Source organism: Leptopilina heterotoma, unplaced genomic scaffold (genome assembly GCF_015476425.1).
Source record: "Leptopilina heterotoma isolate Lh14 unplaced genomic scaffold, ASM1547642v1 Lhet_114, whole genome shotgun sequence".
In the NCBI taxonomy this organism is placed as follows: domain Eukaryota; kingdom Metazoa; phylum Arthropoda; class Insecta; order Hymenoptera; family Figitidae; genus Leptopilina; species Leptopilina heterotoma.
In genome coordinates this window covers 4,752,558-4,768,581 of record NW_025110833.1, presented here as the reverse complement: position 1 = coordinate 4,768,581, position 16,024 = coordinate 4,752,558, and the positions used below count along the sequence as shown (strand labels likewise).

At 28.0% G+C, this 16,024-nt stretch overlaps 1 protein-coding gene and 1 long non-coding RNA gene across 6 annotated transcripts in view; one reads left to right on the top strand and one right to left on the bottom strand.

Moving 5' to 3' along the window:
* LOC122506987 (fasciclin-3) overlaps positions 1–16,024 on the bottom strand; it is a 545,181-nt gene that overhangs the window by 48,231 nt on the left and 480,926 nt on the right. The gene's annotated exons all lie outside the window — the stretch shown is intronic.
* Positions 1–16,024, top strand: part of LOC122507053 — a 41,795-nt gene that overhangs the window by 3,025 nt on the left and 22,746 nt on the right. The gene's annotated exons all lie outside the window — the stretch shown is intronic.

The window sequence follows — 16,024 nt, the reverse complement described above, 5'->3', positions numbered from 1 at the left end:
CCCGAAACATTCGGGTACCCGAATTCACTCGAGTACTCGAATATTTCGGGTACTCGAATGAATTCGGGTACCCGAAATTTTCGAGTACTCGATTTAATTCGAGCTTTTAAATTAAAAAAATTTTTTTTTTTTACAAAAAAAAATTTTATTAAAAATTAATGTAGAAAATTTTGGATTTTCTCAAGGGCTCGAATCAAATCGAGTACTCGAAAATTTCGAGTACCCGAAAGTTTCGGGTACCCGAAAAATTCGAGTACCCGAAATTATTCGAGCTTTTTATAAAGCTCGGCTCGGCCCGAGCTCGGCTCGAGCTCGAACTGAATAGGCTCGGCTCGGCTCGAAAAATGAAAAGCTCGAAAATACCCGCTCGAGCTTCGGGTTTCGAGCTTTTTGCACACCTCTAATTATTATTAATATTATTTTTATTATATTAATTTTATAAAAAAAATGTGACGCGCTCTTTAGAAAGGTACCTAACAACAGGGCTCGAACCAGTGAAAGTATTTAAAAATACGGACTTTACGGACAAAAAATAAAAAATTACGTATATTAGAAAATAAAAACTTCTAATAATTTCAAACAGACTTCAATTAAAATTTTTAAAAAAAATTAATTCTACAGAATCGTTAGTTAAAAACTTAAAAGTATGAAAAATTCAAATTTTCAATGATTTTAAATTGACACCTTCTCAAAAATCAATTATTTCTAAAAATTCACCCTTTGGTAAAAACTCAAAAATTCGAAAAACCGAATTTCTTAAAATTCAACATTCTTTCTTCTCATTTACTGCATTTAGCTTCATTATTTTTGGGCTCTTCAAAAACAGTTCACTTATTTATTAATCTCCACCCTTTGGTAAAAATAAAAAAATTATCAAAAATTCGAAAAACCGAATTTCTTAAAATTCAACATTTTTTCTTCTCATTTACTGCATTTAGCTTCATTATTTTTGTGCTCTCCAAAAACACTTTACTTATTTAATAGTCTCCACCCTTTGGTCAAAAATCAAACATTTTTAAAAATTGTCAAAAATTCGGAAAACCGAATTTCTTAAAATTTAACATTTTTTCTTCTCATTTACTGCATTTAGCTTCATTATTTTTGTGCTCTCCAAAAACACTTTACTTATTTAATAGTCTCCACCCTTTGGTAAAAAATCAAAAATTTTTAAATATTATTAAAAATTCGGAAAACCGAATTTCTTAAAATTTAACATTTTTTCTTCTCATTTACTGCATTTAGCTTCATTATTTTTGTGCTCTTCAAAAACACTTTACTTATTTAATAGTCTTTCACCCTTTGGTAAAAAATCAAAAATTTAAAAAAAATATCTAAAATTCGAAAAACCGAATTTTAGTTGGTTAAACCGTTTTCAATTGATGAGCGAATAAAGTTTTGCATACAGACAGACAGAAATTTGTTTTTTACATTTTTCGATTTCTAATGTCTCAAAACAAAAAAATATATAAAAATTTTTAAGCTTGGAGCAATGTACAGATTTTATTAATATAGATAATATTAATATAATATATAATATAATAATAATAACTTATAACATTAATATAAATAATAATAATAATAATGTATAATAAAATATATTGGGCGATTCGGTATTTAATATTGACGCGAAATTATTAATAATTGCGATATACGTTCATTATTTCTGGAATTTGAAGATCTTAAAAGGGGGTACATAAGCTTATTAAAAGTGAAGTGTTGAAATCACCCTTGAAACTGGATAATCCAATAAAACAAGGCTATTTGGTATTTCCAATAAATAATAATTAACGGAAGAGATACTACGGCTAAACAGAATTCCAAGAAGGAAGAGCGAGAGAGAGAGAGAGAGGAGAAAGTTCATTTTCATCATAGGATATATAGTAAAACGGGAAATCCTATTCGAACAACTCCTAACAGGGAGGATATTTCGATGAACATCTCCGATAGCAATTAAGCTTTCTACATTGAGATTTAAGATAATATGATCGTTTGAAGTCGATTTTAAATACTATTATTATAGAAAAGAGAGAGATAGAGAGTGTCGATCGTCTATGATATTTTTTTTCAAACTCTTCCTAACCCACTTTAATATAACCTTATTATAACCACTCTGAGAATTGTAGTTTAAGTTTTTAATTTTTATACTTTAATTACTTTTATTCAAATAAGGTATAATATGCTCCAACTTTTATGGTTTTTAACATTTTCTTTATTCTTAAACTTGCGTTGCTCTTTACTTTTATGTACTCTTCATTCTTTATTATATGATTTTCAAGTTTGTAATTAAATTTTTGGCTTAATTAGTTGTTGAATTATTTAACAATTTTTGTTTTGGGGCTGTGATTTTGGAGTATATGCCAAAAGTAGAATTTGGTTTATTAGAAAATAATATTGTATAATAACTAATTATTAGTACAAAATAACTAATTATTATTAGAAAATTACTAATTAATAACAAATAAATTACTAGAAAAATAGTCAAATTTCACTAATTGAATTAGTTACCAAAAATTTCAGTTATTTTGACATAAACTAAAAACAAATTCAACTAATAATTAGTCATTATTGTCTATTTTATTATAGTAATTTCAAAATAGTGAATTTTTTCGAAGAATTACATTAAAATTTTCAAAATAATTGAATCTTATCAAGCAATTTTTTTTTAAAATTGTATTGAAAATAAGAATTCCTACGAAAAAGTTTTATCAATAAAACTTGTGAAAATATTTGTATCTTTGTGGAAATTTTGATATTTATGAATATAATTAAATACGTGCCAAGAATTTTATTAAGATTTTTCAAAATAATTGAATTTCTGCAAAAATTGTTATTATTTAACCAAAATATTAAAATTTTTGTAAAAAAAAATTTATTAAAATTTCTGAAAGTACAAAGTAATTGGATGTCTGCAAATAATTTTATTGTTTTTCATTTATGTCAAGAATTTTATTAAAATTTTTGAAAATAATTGAATTTCTGCGAGTTTTTCTTTTTTCACAGGAATTTAATTATATTTGAAAATTTTAATAAAATATTTAGCAAAAATTCAATTATTTCCATAAATAATAAAAAACTCCTAGCAGGATTTCAATTATTTTTAATATAATTCTAATCGAATTCCTCGAAAAATGTAATTATTCTTAAAAAATTTTATTAAAATTCGCCGAAAGAATTCAATTATTTAAAAATTTGTTGATAAAATTCTTTAGGAGAATTTAATTTTTAGAAACATTTAATTAGTCAATAAATTATTTATTTTTTGTATTTAAATAATTGAATTCTCGTAGAATTTTAATAATGTGTAATTATTATCTAAAATTCATTTTTAATTAATTTTTAATACAATTTTAATCGAATTCCTTGAAAAATGTAATTATTCTTAAAATTTTTTATTAAAATTCGAAATAATAATATAGTAAAATTCAATATCATCATACACTATAATATATTCCATTGAATAGTGGAAAATAAAAAAATTGATTTAACCTAAAGTCTAGTAGATTCTCGATGATAAACGGTATCTATCACACGGTGATGAATACGCGTAATGAAACAAAGAAATAGAAGGGAATTTTGCGATGGGATTGAAAGCTCCGGCAAGCTTCGTGAAAAGTGAATCGTCATAACTCAGCGTGATTTCATCGATGTAAGAAGATATCAAGAGATATTTTTCCTTTCACAGAGACTACTTCAAATGAAGTAATCTCACTCCTGGTTTGCTGCGCCTTTTATGCCTTTTTTTCCTTTTTGTTTTTTTTTCTACTTCCATCTAATGAATGGTTCTTAGAAGAGGGGGGAGTGAATCGGTGCGAGCAAGTGCGCTTTCTTCAAGTGTCTCCAATGAGTGCAAAAAAGGGGAAAAAAAAGATAAAAAAAAAAATGTTGAACTATGTACGACTCCCAGAACGAGGGAAAATTGCTGTGCAAGGAAGATTTTTGGAATTTATACTTTTAACTAAGTGGTGAATTAGAATCACAAGGAAAGAGTAGTTGTTTCCTAAATTTATAATTCTCTTGGGATTTTTTTTTTGCTAAATGGAACGTTTTCTCTGTAGTGAAATGTGTAAATTTTTTTCTCTTTTTTTACTTTTTTCATTGGAAAATTTAATTTGCAATTTTTTTGTAATTTTGTTGTAATTTCTTTGCAATTTTGTGTAAATTTTCTTCTCTTTTATCACTTTTTTCTTTGGGAAATTTAATTTGGAATTTGTTTGTAATTTGTTTGTAATTTTTTTTGTAATTTCTTTATAATTTTGTTGTAATTTTGTGTAAATTTTCTTCTCTTTTTTCACTTTTTTCTTTGGGAAATTTAATTTAGAATTTGTTTGTAATTTCTTTGTAATTTTGTTGTTATTTCTTTATAATTTTGTTGTAATTTCTTTGTAATTTTGTTGTAATTTCTTTGTAATTTTGTTGTAATTTCTTTATAATTTTGTTGTAATTTCTTTGTAATTTTGTTGTAATTTCTTTATAATTTTGTTGTAATTTCTTTATAATTTTGTTGTAATTTCCTTGTAATTTTGTGTAAATTTTCTTCTCTTTTTTCACTTTTTTCTTTGGGAAATTTAATTTGGAATTTGTTTGTAATTTCTTTGTAATTTTGTTATCATTTCTTTATAATTTTGTTGTAATTTCTTTGTAATTTCTTTGTAATTTTGTTATAATTTTTTTGTCAATTTCTTTGTTTTATTAAATTCGTCTTTTAGTGGGAAGAAAGTAAAAAAAAAACAAATTTCTAAAGGTATAAATAGTCTTGACTAAACTTGATGTACTGGGATACAAAAGTTTGGACAGAAATACCGATCTTCTTTGGATAGGATATAAAGTGCTCAAGGAGGAATGTATATAGTGTCCCCATATAAACCGTTGTAGAAAGACGGATGTCCCGATCTTCTCAATCGCGAAAGGAGCAGTGAACAGCAATAAATCTTTGATATAAAGCTCTCCTTCTCTCTCACTCACTCTCTCTATCTTCTCTCCTCCCTTTTTTTCTCTTTTTCATCCTCTGGAGACTTGTAGGTCACCTTTTCAAAAATTTCTACAACACCATTCGTTTAACTTACTCACACAGAAAAGATACAAGCTTTGAAATCAGTGTTTCGACATTTTTAGAGCGTGGACAAAGATTTTCTTGTCCGTCAGAAATTTTTGACGAGAAGAAAATAATCTTCGGTTTTTTTTTATTTACCGTTTTTTAAAAATAATAATAAGAAATATAGATAAAAAATATAATATTTAATAATAGACGTTACTAGTTAATGCATTAAGGAAATAAAAAAAAGAATAAAAATATATGTATTAAATTTAAACGAACATTTATATCTACGATTGGCACTTACCGTCAAATGAAATTTTTTTTATAATGTGTAACGGTAAGTGTGGTTGGCAGTAGTAAAAAACGATAAAAAAAAGTAATTAACAAGTTTTCCTATTTTCATCTGCACTTACCGTTCGTTTATACATCTGTTTATTACACTTACCGTCAGATTAAAATGAATTGATCGCCTTTTGCTATTAGCAATTGCACTTACCGTCATTTTACTTCCATTTACACGTGACGGTAATTACGTAAAAACGTAAAAGCAAACTTAGTATATTGACAGCATTAGAAAAGGACGGTAAGTGCAATTTACAGTAGCAAAAACGTACGGTAAGTGCAATTGACAGTAGTACAAGCGGACGGTAAGTGCAATTAACAGTAGTAAAAGCAGACGATAAGTGCTGTTGATAGACAAAAAAATTCAAGACCTTAAATTCAACTGATAACAGTAACAATCAAAAGTATAATTAAATAATTAATTTAATAGCAATTAAATTAATTATTAAATTAATTATATTCTAATTAATTTAATTAATTTAATAGCTATTAAATTAAATTAATTATTTAATTTAATAGCAATTAAATTAATTATTCTAATTAATTTAATTAATTTAATAGCTATTAAATTAAATTAATTATTTTATTGTTATTATTATTAAATTAAAAATTACAATCGTCAGATAAAAAGAAATTTTCTTCTCGTCTTTTAAATACAATAGAAAAAAATCACGTTTTTCTCCCATGATTAAAGGAGAAAATTTAATTCAAAAACTAGTGTGTGCGCATTTGTGTGTAAAGTTACATTGGTGTTGGCGGCAATAGCATTTGGAAAGGCGTGGTCCGGATAGCCGGACAAACAAACAATCGCGACCTCTGATGTAGATTTAAACGTACGGCAACACCACCGCAGTGTGCCAATATCCGGAGCGTTCGCCTTGTTTCCGGTTCACTTGGAATCCCTGACGAGCAACATTCTTTCTTCCGGCACTAACGATTTTATATTGCAACCTTAATACGTCCCATTGATCAAGTCGCAAAGAGGAATCAAGGATGCTGACCATTTGTGAGCTCCAAATACATGAAAAAGAATTACTCTAATTTTAATTGCACGCGTTCTTTCTATTTCTTCTTTTTTTTTTTTTTTGTTGTTGAAGAAAAAAAGGAATTAAAGGGGCTGATAAAGGACATTCTATAAAAATAGAAATTTTTACAAAATTAAAATGAAGAGATTATTTAATTAAATTGTTGATTAAATTCATTAAATTTCAATAATTATTACTAATTTTAATTAATGATAATTAATTAAAATTAATTAAAATTAATTAAAATTAACTAACCAATTAGAAACGTATGAAAAAAATTTAAAAATTAAATTTTAATAAAATTAGTAATTAAAATATTATTAATTATTGTACTTAAAGAAGAAACAATCATATTATTTATTAAAATAATTTTATTATTCACATATTCTTTTATTTTATTTACTTTATTGTTAATTACTTTTTACCTCTCTTTATTATTAATATTATATAATTATAATGAATTTATTGTAATAAAATAAGAGAAAAAATATTGCAACACATATTTTAACAGAGAGGAGAGAAAAAAAATAAATTAATTAAAACCAGATTCCTCTTTAACTGAACAGAGATAAAATGAAACAATTCTTTTACTTTTGTATGACATGCATTGTCGCATGAAAGAACCTTTTTTTGCAATTAGAGGAAAAAGCTGTACGATTCATTTTAAACAATTCTCGAGATAAAAAGAAATTTCCTTTTTTTTTCTCGATAAAAGAATGAAAAATGAAAAGCTAATTAATTTAATCAACTATTTGATTATTCTCATGTATAGAGAGAAATTCTGAATTTAACGCGGCTTTTGATATCTTTATATCTCTGAATAATTATTTGCAAAAAAAAGAAGAAAAAAAAGTAGAACGAAATGAATATAAAATAAGAGAATAAAAATTTAACACAATTACACGTCTTGGAGTGATAAAGTGTGTTTTTCTTAAATAATAAATATAAAATGATCTTGAAATTCTTTCGAAATGTATTTCTCATAGTGAATTCATCTTGAGTAGATCGGATTTTTAGGAAAATTTTATTTCCTTATTGTTTTATTGTTGGTGAATTTTTGCCTTTGTTTTAATTCAGAATATGCTCATTAATTAACGTTTCCCGTCTACATTATGATAAGTTGGTGATGCATTAAGTATGGCGAAACGAGTACGTGTTCATAATATGAAATCGTAAAAGCCGCACGGCTCTCTTTGCCAAGTTCATGGTCTTGAGCTGTTCTACATAAATTATGACAGTATCGTCAAATATTAGTCGATGGCTATTAAGATAATAAACAGGGAAGTTGAGTCTACATTATACGTGATGAAATCTGCAGAGATTATCTATTTTACATACTTGATGATTTATTCAAGTGATGCGAAGAAAATGCATTTTAGATTTTTATTTCGAATTTATGATTAAATGATTTAATTCAATGCAGATTTTAATTTATTACATTTAATTCAATATTCAAAAAATTAAATTTAATAAAAATTTTACTTCATTAAATTAAAATTAACGCAGAAACGAAAATAATGAAATTAATTTAATGCTGAATTGAATTTAATATAATGAATTCAATCCAATTTTAAGTAAATTAAATAAAATGCAGATGTTAATTCAGTAAATTCAACTTAATTCAGAATTAACTTAAATGTAATATAAACTTTAATTTAATAAATTAAAATCAATAAATTAAAATCAATGTAGATTTTAATTTAACAAGCTAAATTTAAATAAAATCAAATAATCTCAGTTGATATTTCTTAGACATGACGGTAGTTTTTAAAGAGTGTATTTTTAAATACTCTACTTATAATTAACGGTAGTTTTTATCAATTGTATTTTTAAATACTGTCCTGTAACTAACGGTAGTGAAATTGATGGTAACTTTTATCGATTGTATTTTTAAATACTCTATAATTAACTGAAGGCATTAAAATTTGATAGACGGTAAATGTAAATAATTTTTACACTTACCGTCACTTTTATTTTTGTGTCGATAAGTGTAAATAATAGTCGATATATTTAATAATAGATAAAAGTTTCATACAGATGATTGCGATGAAAATTGAGTATAAATTGCACTTACTGTTTTCACTTTTTTCACGGTAAGTGCAATCGATACGATTATTAATTACACTTGTCAATAAATAATAAGTTCAATGTGCAATTGAACACAAATGTCAATAATTATTTTTACGAATTATTCACAAATATTCAAGAATTGTACATAAATTGTAATCTCCTTGCGACGGTAAGTGCGTTTATTAGTACCAAATGACAGTATTTACAATTCTAATTGCAAATGATAATGGTAATTTATTCCCGAATACAAAATTTATTAATTATGGATAAGAATGAGTGAATTTGCACATTATAATTGACGGTAATTGTGATTAAGTAATGTATGTAACCGACGGTAAGTGCAAGAAATGACAGTAATATCGGTAGGAGCATATATCAGTAAGTGATTAATAATTTTAATTGCAACTTAAATCCGACGATGGTAGTAGTGGAATATTACAGAATTTGTCCATTAAAATCGATTAATATGCGTTAGCGACGGTAAGTGCAATTAATAACGATTATATCGGTAAGAACTGTTGATAAATTAACAGTATTGACGACAGTAAGTGCAAGTGACAAAATCCAAATTTAATATCAAGTGAATATTACCAAACTGTCGATTATAATAATTGACGGTAAGTGGTATTTAGTAACAGGTTGTCGTCGGGCAAGTGCAATAAAGGGCAGTTATGTTGGCAAATACTGTTGTTAAATTAACAGTATTAACGACGGTAACTGTAAATTGATCATTTCTGTAATGAAAGCTATTAAATATTATCTTGTTTGTTTATCATTATTGACGGTAAGTGATAATGATTCAGAAGTTTTTGACAGTGACTACAATAAAATACTGTTGAATTATCAGAAATTACCAACATTTATTGACAATATTTGTTAATAATTTAATTTCTGTAATTGAAGCTATTAAATATTATCTTGTTTGTTTATTACTATTGACGGTAAGTGATAATAATTAAAAAGTTGTTGACAGTAACTACAATAAAATACTGTTGAATTATCCGAAATTACCAACATTTATTGACAATATTTGTTAATTTAACAGTATTTTCAACGGTAAGTGCGATTGACAGTACCTAGAATTAATAGCAAGTAAATATTACCGCAATTTGTTATAATTGACGGTAAGTGCTATACAATGACATGTCGACGGTAATTGCAATATTAGTTACTACGATAATTGCAGTTGATATCGTTAATTAACAGTAGTTAAAAATTGTCTAACTTGTTGTAGACGGTAAGTGTTTTTTATACAGTCATCAACTTTGAATGATAAAAATGAATTTAAAAAAAAAATTAATTTAAAATTAATTTATTAAAATTATCTAGTAGTTTTCCTTCTTTTTCCTTCTAAATCCAAATAAAATCCAAAAAAAATTTACTGTAAATGAAATTCACTGTCCTCCTTGCATTTTTACATAGAAAATAGTCTGCTTAGAAAATAATAGAAACCGTAATCTTCAATTCAACTTGCTCTCTCTTTTCTCTACTGGATGTTTCCAATTTTCTTAAAAAAAAACTAAAGAAAAGAACTCGGTGAAATAATTTTATTGGAACATAATTTGGATTTAAGTTTTATCCAAGTAATTTTCCTTCGGGTTCATTGTACGATTTCTACTTTTCCAGCATATCTTTTTGCCTTTTTTTTTATTTTTCTTGTCGTTGAATTTCTGTTCTCCATCTCTAATCCCATCTCTGACACAACTGACCCGATCTAAAATTCAAATCGTCCAAAAAGGGGAGGGGGAGGGGGGGTTTTTCTATACTATTCACCGGTAAGACCTCAATTCCGTTTCGGGCCGACGAAGTAAGAGCCGAGCAGAAAATTGAACCTCTTGGAAAAAGGGAGAAGGAGAGAGATAGAGAGAAAAGGGAATGGGAGTAATTTAGACGCGGTGACTGCGAAAAGAACAAGTGAAAAGTCTAAAAGGAAAAAGAGAGGGAGAGAGCAACGTTGAAAAATCCTGACGCGCGTCGTCGTCATCTCTGTGTTGAGGCTCTGCGGATCTCATTTAAACGTAGAGCACAAGAGTCTGGTCTCCTAATGAGGGGGGAGAGTCTTTTTTTTTCTTTTCATCCTTTTCTCTGTTTGCCGGCAAACTCTTTCTTTTTATCCTCTTCCCCTTTTTTTTCTATCACTCCAATGGCGAAAAGGTTGGTACCAAGGGAGGGGGGATAACGTGAGGGTGTTGAATGTTATCATACCGCCAGATGTAGTCTTGGTGAGGCGAGAGAAAAAAGGGAAAGATAACCCGGAACAGACCGGCATAATTAAAACTCGTACTTCACTGGCGTCTCGAAGGTTAGAAATACGTACTTGAGGAGGGAAAAAAATATATACTAAAAAGGAGAAGAAAAAAAAAATAACCGAGACTTTTCGTTTCTTAATGACGACGATAATAATATACACCCAGAGAAAAATATTATTTAAACCAAATATATTTTATTTGAGTTAAATAAACGTATATTTGTCTCAAAACTAACTAGACTTTTTATTTCTTTTAAATAAAAATTTTATTCGACACAAATAAAACATACAATTGAGATAAATAAAATTTTATTCAAACCAAATAAAATTTATTTCAAACAAATAAAAAGTCTAGTTGGTTCTGAGACAAATATACCATTTCTCTGGGTGTATGAATATATATCGAGACTGTCTCTTTTCGCTTCTTAATTCCTCGCAATCAGGAGTTTTTAATTTTACTTTACATAAATGTATTTTAAAACAAATATAAAAATAATTTATTTATTAATTTTCATAAATATTTACATCTAAATTTATTTATTAATCTTTATATTTATATATTTGTAAATTTATCTTTTAACTTTTATATATATTTTATTTGAAAAATTTGTTTTATCTTCTGTGGATTGCTTTCACTTATCGTCAATTATTGGGAATGACTGCTTATCGTCATTTCTTGGCACTTACCATTGCTTAAAATTAAATGCCCATAGCACTTACCGTCAACTTTATTTTTACCTCTAGAGACTGTCAGTCGCATTTACCGTCAGTAGTTACAAAGGAAACAAATGAATAATTAAATATTTACTTTTATTTGCAAAATTTAGTTGATTGCTTTTACTTATCGTCATTTTTTGGCACTTACCGTTGCTTGAAATAATTGCCAATAGCACTTACTAACTGATAACACACTTTAAGTGCACACTTTAACAGAAATTACTTTAATAGAAATTACAGGCCGTAAGTACAATCGATTTTAATCGACTACTGTTAATTACACTTACCGTCTGTTTTTACTAGTACCGATTGCGCTTACCGTCCGTTTTTCACAACAGTCCATTCAATTTATGACTTATGACAAGTTAAATAGACTGAAGTAAAAATGGACGGTAAGTGCAATTGGTACTAGTAAAAACAGACGGTAAGTGTAATCGGCAATAATAAAAACCGACAATAAGTACAATGAACAGAGAAATCGTACGGTAAGTGCAATTGACAGTAGTAAAAACTAAAAACAAACGGTAAGTGCTATGACCAGTAGTTAAAACGAACGGTAAGTGCAAATGACAGTCGTGAAATGGTTAAAGAATATCAAAAATGTAATCTAAATCCCCCAAAAAAAATTTGTCACTAAAAAATGAAGAAGGAGTACATTTTCTTGTCAAATTGTCGTGACCTGATGCTTGTTTAGAGGATAAAAAGGGTATTTATTTAAGTCACGTCTATTTCAACTTGACTCAGCAAGGTAGTAGCTAAAACGGCTCTGAAAAATCCAATTTCCTCGTCATTCGTGATGTCGGTTGGTGGCAACAGGTTTTCTCGTTTTATTTCCAATCTCTGTGTGTATCTCATGAAGCAACGAGTAAAGAGAGAGAAAGAGATAAAACGAGTCATTGTTTCGGTGCAAAGAGCAAAGGATTACTTTAGGGAAGAGAGAGAGAGGGGGGGGGAAAGAGAGGGGGAGGAAAGGCAGTAAAAAGGGCTTTAGTTTGAAAAGTGATTAATACTCGTTTTGCAGAGTCAGTAGAAAAAAAGGAGAAATTTTATCTCGTTTCACATACCAATGTTCAGTGACTTGAAACAAAACACACTGAAATACGAGAGGGAGAGATTTTTTTTCCTCCTTCTTTATAATCAACTACAAACTTTTTGTTATTCAAAAAAAAAAAAAAATCTTTGATTATTTTTTTCTTTTATTTAATTAACCAAACTAAAAGACCCTTATTTTATTTTTTGTTGCTTTTTGATAGAAAACGTTTAGTAAATGGAATTTTATGAAAAGTAGAAAGCAAATTGAACTCGGCGGATATAGAAAATTGATTTTTCCTAAATGTATTCTTCCCATGACGATGATAGATATTGATATCCTGGTGTCGGTAAGCAATAGGTCTCTTAGGAATTTTCGATAAGAGATTCGCGCCATTATTTCCGATAAAAACAAGCACGCCAGCTGACTTGACGAGACTCTTGTCTCTATGTGTACTTTTTTCCTCTTTTCAAGCTTACAATACTTTCTTCTTTTTTTTATAGAAAATTCACAATTTCTAAGACTTTAATATGGTAATTTCATGCAGTTTGCAACGTTTCTGTTCGCAATCTAGTTTCAATTCGTATTGAAAGGAACTCCCGTTTGTAATCGAAGAAACACTGAGGAAACACTCGAGTTTCGCTTCTCCATTCTTTTTTTTAGTAAAACAAAAATCTGTCTACAAATATATTTATTTATTTGTAGATAAATAAATAAATTTATTTTTAAAGTAAGATAAAAAATATAGAAGACATAAATAAATAGAATATTTAGAGTTGAAAACGTTTTCAAGAAGTAAAAATTACCAGTTGCTAAAAATTACTAATTAGCTAATTACTATTTTCCCCAGTAAATAATAACTTTTTAATTTTTATAATACGATTTAGAGCCGGAAATTTTTTCAACAATTAAAAAATTGAATTTTATTGTAAATTAACTAATTAGTTAATTAGTAAATTAATTATTTTTTCCTTCTTTGAATTTTTTTGTACAAATTTATTTTTACCATCTAATAATTTTTTTCCACCAAAATGTAAGAAAAATTTGTTTTACTAATGACATTTCACGAAAAGGCAGTCTTGTTACGGGAAAGGTAATACTCCTTAAAATAAATAGAAACGATGCCCAGAATATTGCTCCACTGGGATGGATATATTTTCTGTTTTTATTTGCAAGTTTAATGGAGAGTGAAAAAGATAAAGTTTTTTTTTAAAAAAAGGAGAACCAGTCCGAGGGGTAAAAAATGGAACGATGACGATACGATATTGACTATAGTGGATATTTAACATATTACTTTCGAGATAATATATATATACGTACATTTTCCTCGCGAAATTTAATATCAGATAACATTTTCTTTATAGTCAGGTTGAATGCTTTAAAGACGCACATTTAAGAGACAGTGGCATCATCATTTATTTTCAAGTTAGATATTATGGCAAGTTTCGTTAAGGAAACTTTCAACGCAAAAGTTTTCCATAGTCTCGGTTTCTCTTACTCTCTCCCTCCATCTCTCCGCTTTCTCTTTCTCTCGTCGTTTCTTTGCCGTAATTAATTTTCATTTCTGCATTCTCCTTCCCTCAATAAGCATTGCAGTAATGAATTTGTAAACCACTAGAGCTTGTTGTTTCAACAGGAAAATTATTCTTCAAATTAAAGTTTCGATTACGTGAAATTTAGGTACTTTTTAGAGTGTTGGAATGAAAATTATTTTTGAAGTGAGGTTGAATATTTTGGAATTGTGTCAATTGCACTTACCGTATTTGCAAATAGGCTTTTTTTAGGTAAAACCGAAATTCGTGTAATATTTTTAATTGCAATTACCTTGCGTATCATTTCTGTCAAATGCACTTACCGTTCGTTTTTACAACTGTCAATTGCAGTTACTGTTCATTTTTTCTACTTTCGATTGCACTTATCGTATGATTGCTCTAATGTTGATATTAGTCACAACCAGTTTTTACTACTGTCAGTGACACTTATCGTACGTTTTCTCTACCGTCTTTTACAGTATTACTGACGATTGTACTTTCAATTTAAAATTTAAAGTGAAGTGTAATTGTAATCAATTAAAACAAACAGTAATGGCAAAAATTGCACTTACCATCTATTTCTACTACTGTAAATTTAATTTATTGTCCATTTTTAATAGTATCGGTTACACAAAAAAGTGAACGGTAAGTGCAATCAATTAAAACAAACAGTAATGGCAAGAATTGCACTTACCATCTATTTCTACTACTATAAATTTAATCTATTGTCCATTTTTAATAGTATCGGTTACACAAAAAAGTGAACGGTAAGTGCAATCAATTAAAACAAACAGTAATGGCAAGAATTGCACTTACCATCTATTTCTACTACTGTAAATTTAATTTATTGTCCATTTTTAATAGTATTGGTTAAACAAAAAAGTGAACGGTAAGTGCAATTGCCAGCAGCTAAAACAGACAGTAATCGTAATTTACGGTAGATAATGAAGATGGTAAAAGCAGTCGACAGTAAAAAAAGACACACGGTAACTGTATTTAAAAGTAATAAAAACGGACGGTAAGTGCAATTGTCAATAGCAAAATTTGAAGTTAAGTGCAATTGACAACAGTGAAAAAACAGATGACAAATGTCATTGTTGGTATTAAAAAAATACGGTAAGTGCAGTTAACAGCAGTAGAAACAGTTTTTAAATAAATTGTACTTCTGTAGTCTTTGTTACTGCTAAGAATTGCACTTACCGTGCATTTTAACTACTATCATTTGCACTTTTTGTTCGTTTTTGCTGCTGTTACTTATATTCAGAGTCTTTTTCTATTTTCATGCGCATTTTTCCACTTTTTACTACTTTTAATTGCATATGCCTTCTGGTTTTGCTACCCTGAGTTGCACTTATCGTTAATTTTTAATTTTTACTACTGTAAATTATATTTTCCGTTACATATAACTAGCAACAAAAAATAAAATAAAAATAGACGTTACGTTTAGAAATACTAATTCATTTTCTAAACACAGTATTTGGAAATAAATTATAAATTAATCATTCCAAAAAAATTTGATTACAATAAGAGATATATATTTAATCATCAAATTTTATTTGATAATTTTTGACATTTTATTTGACAATTTATTTGTAGTGAAATTAATCACGTTGTTCTGATGAATTGTTTATTGTTTAATGGCCGATGATCTTTGTCGCTTATGCCGTTTGTCTTGTCAGACCCCTTTGCTACTCTCTATCTCTCTCTAAGCTTTGTCACAGTCAATATGATCTCTCATCTAAAATCTGGAACGTTTCCCAAGCACGAAACCAGGAGACTAATGAGCTACAGCAACATTGGTCACACAAGCTTCGACAGAGTTTATCATTGAGCTTGTGTGATCGCATATACGATTTGAATGCATGATCAGTGAAATGGGAAAAGGGATAGAGAGAGAGAGAGAGAGGAGAGAGGGAGTAAACTGAACTGTTTCCTTTGTAAAGCAAAACCACCGTACGCATTAATCCCTACTTTGATAAATTGTAAACTGATATAACACAACAGCGGAATCAACTCTTCTAGGTG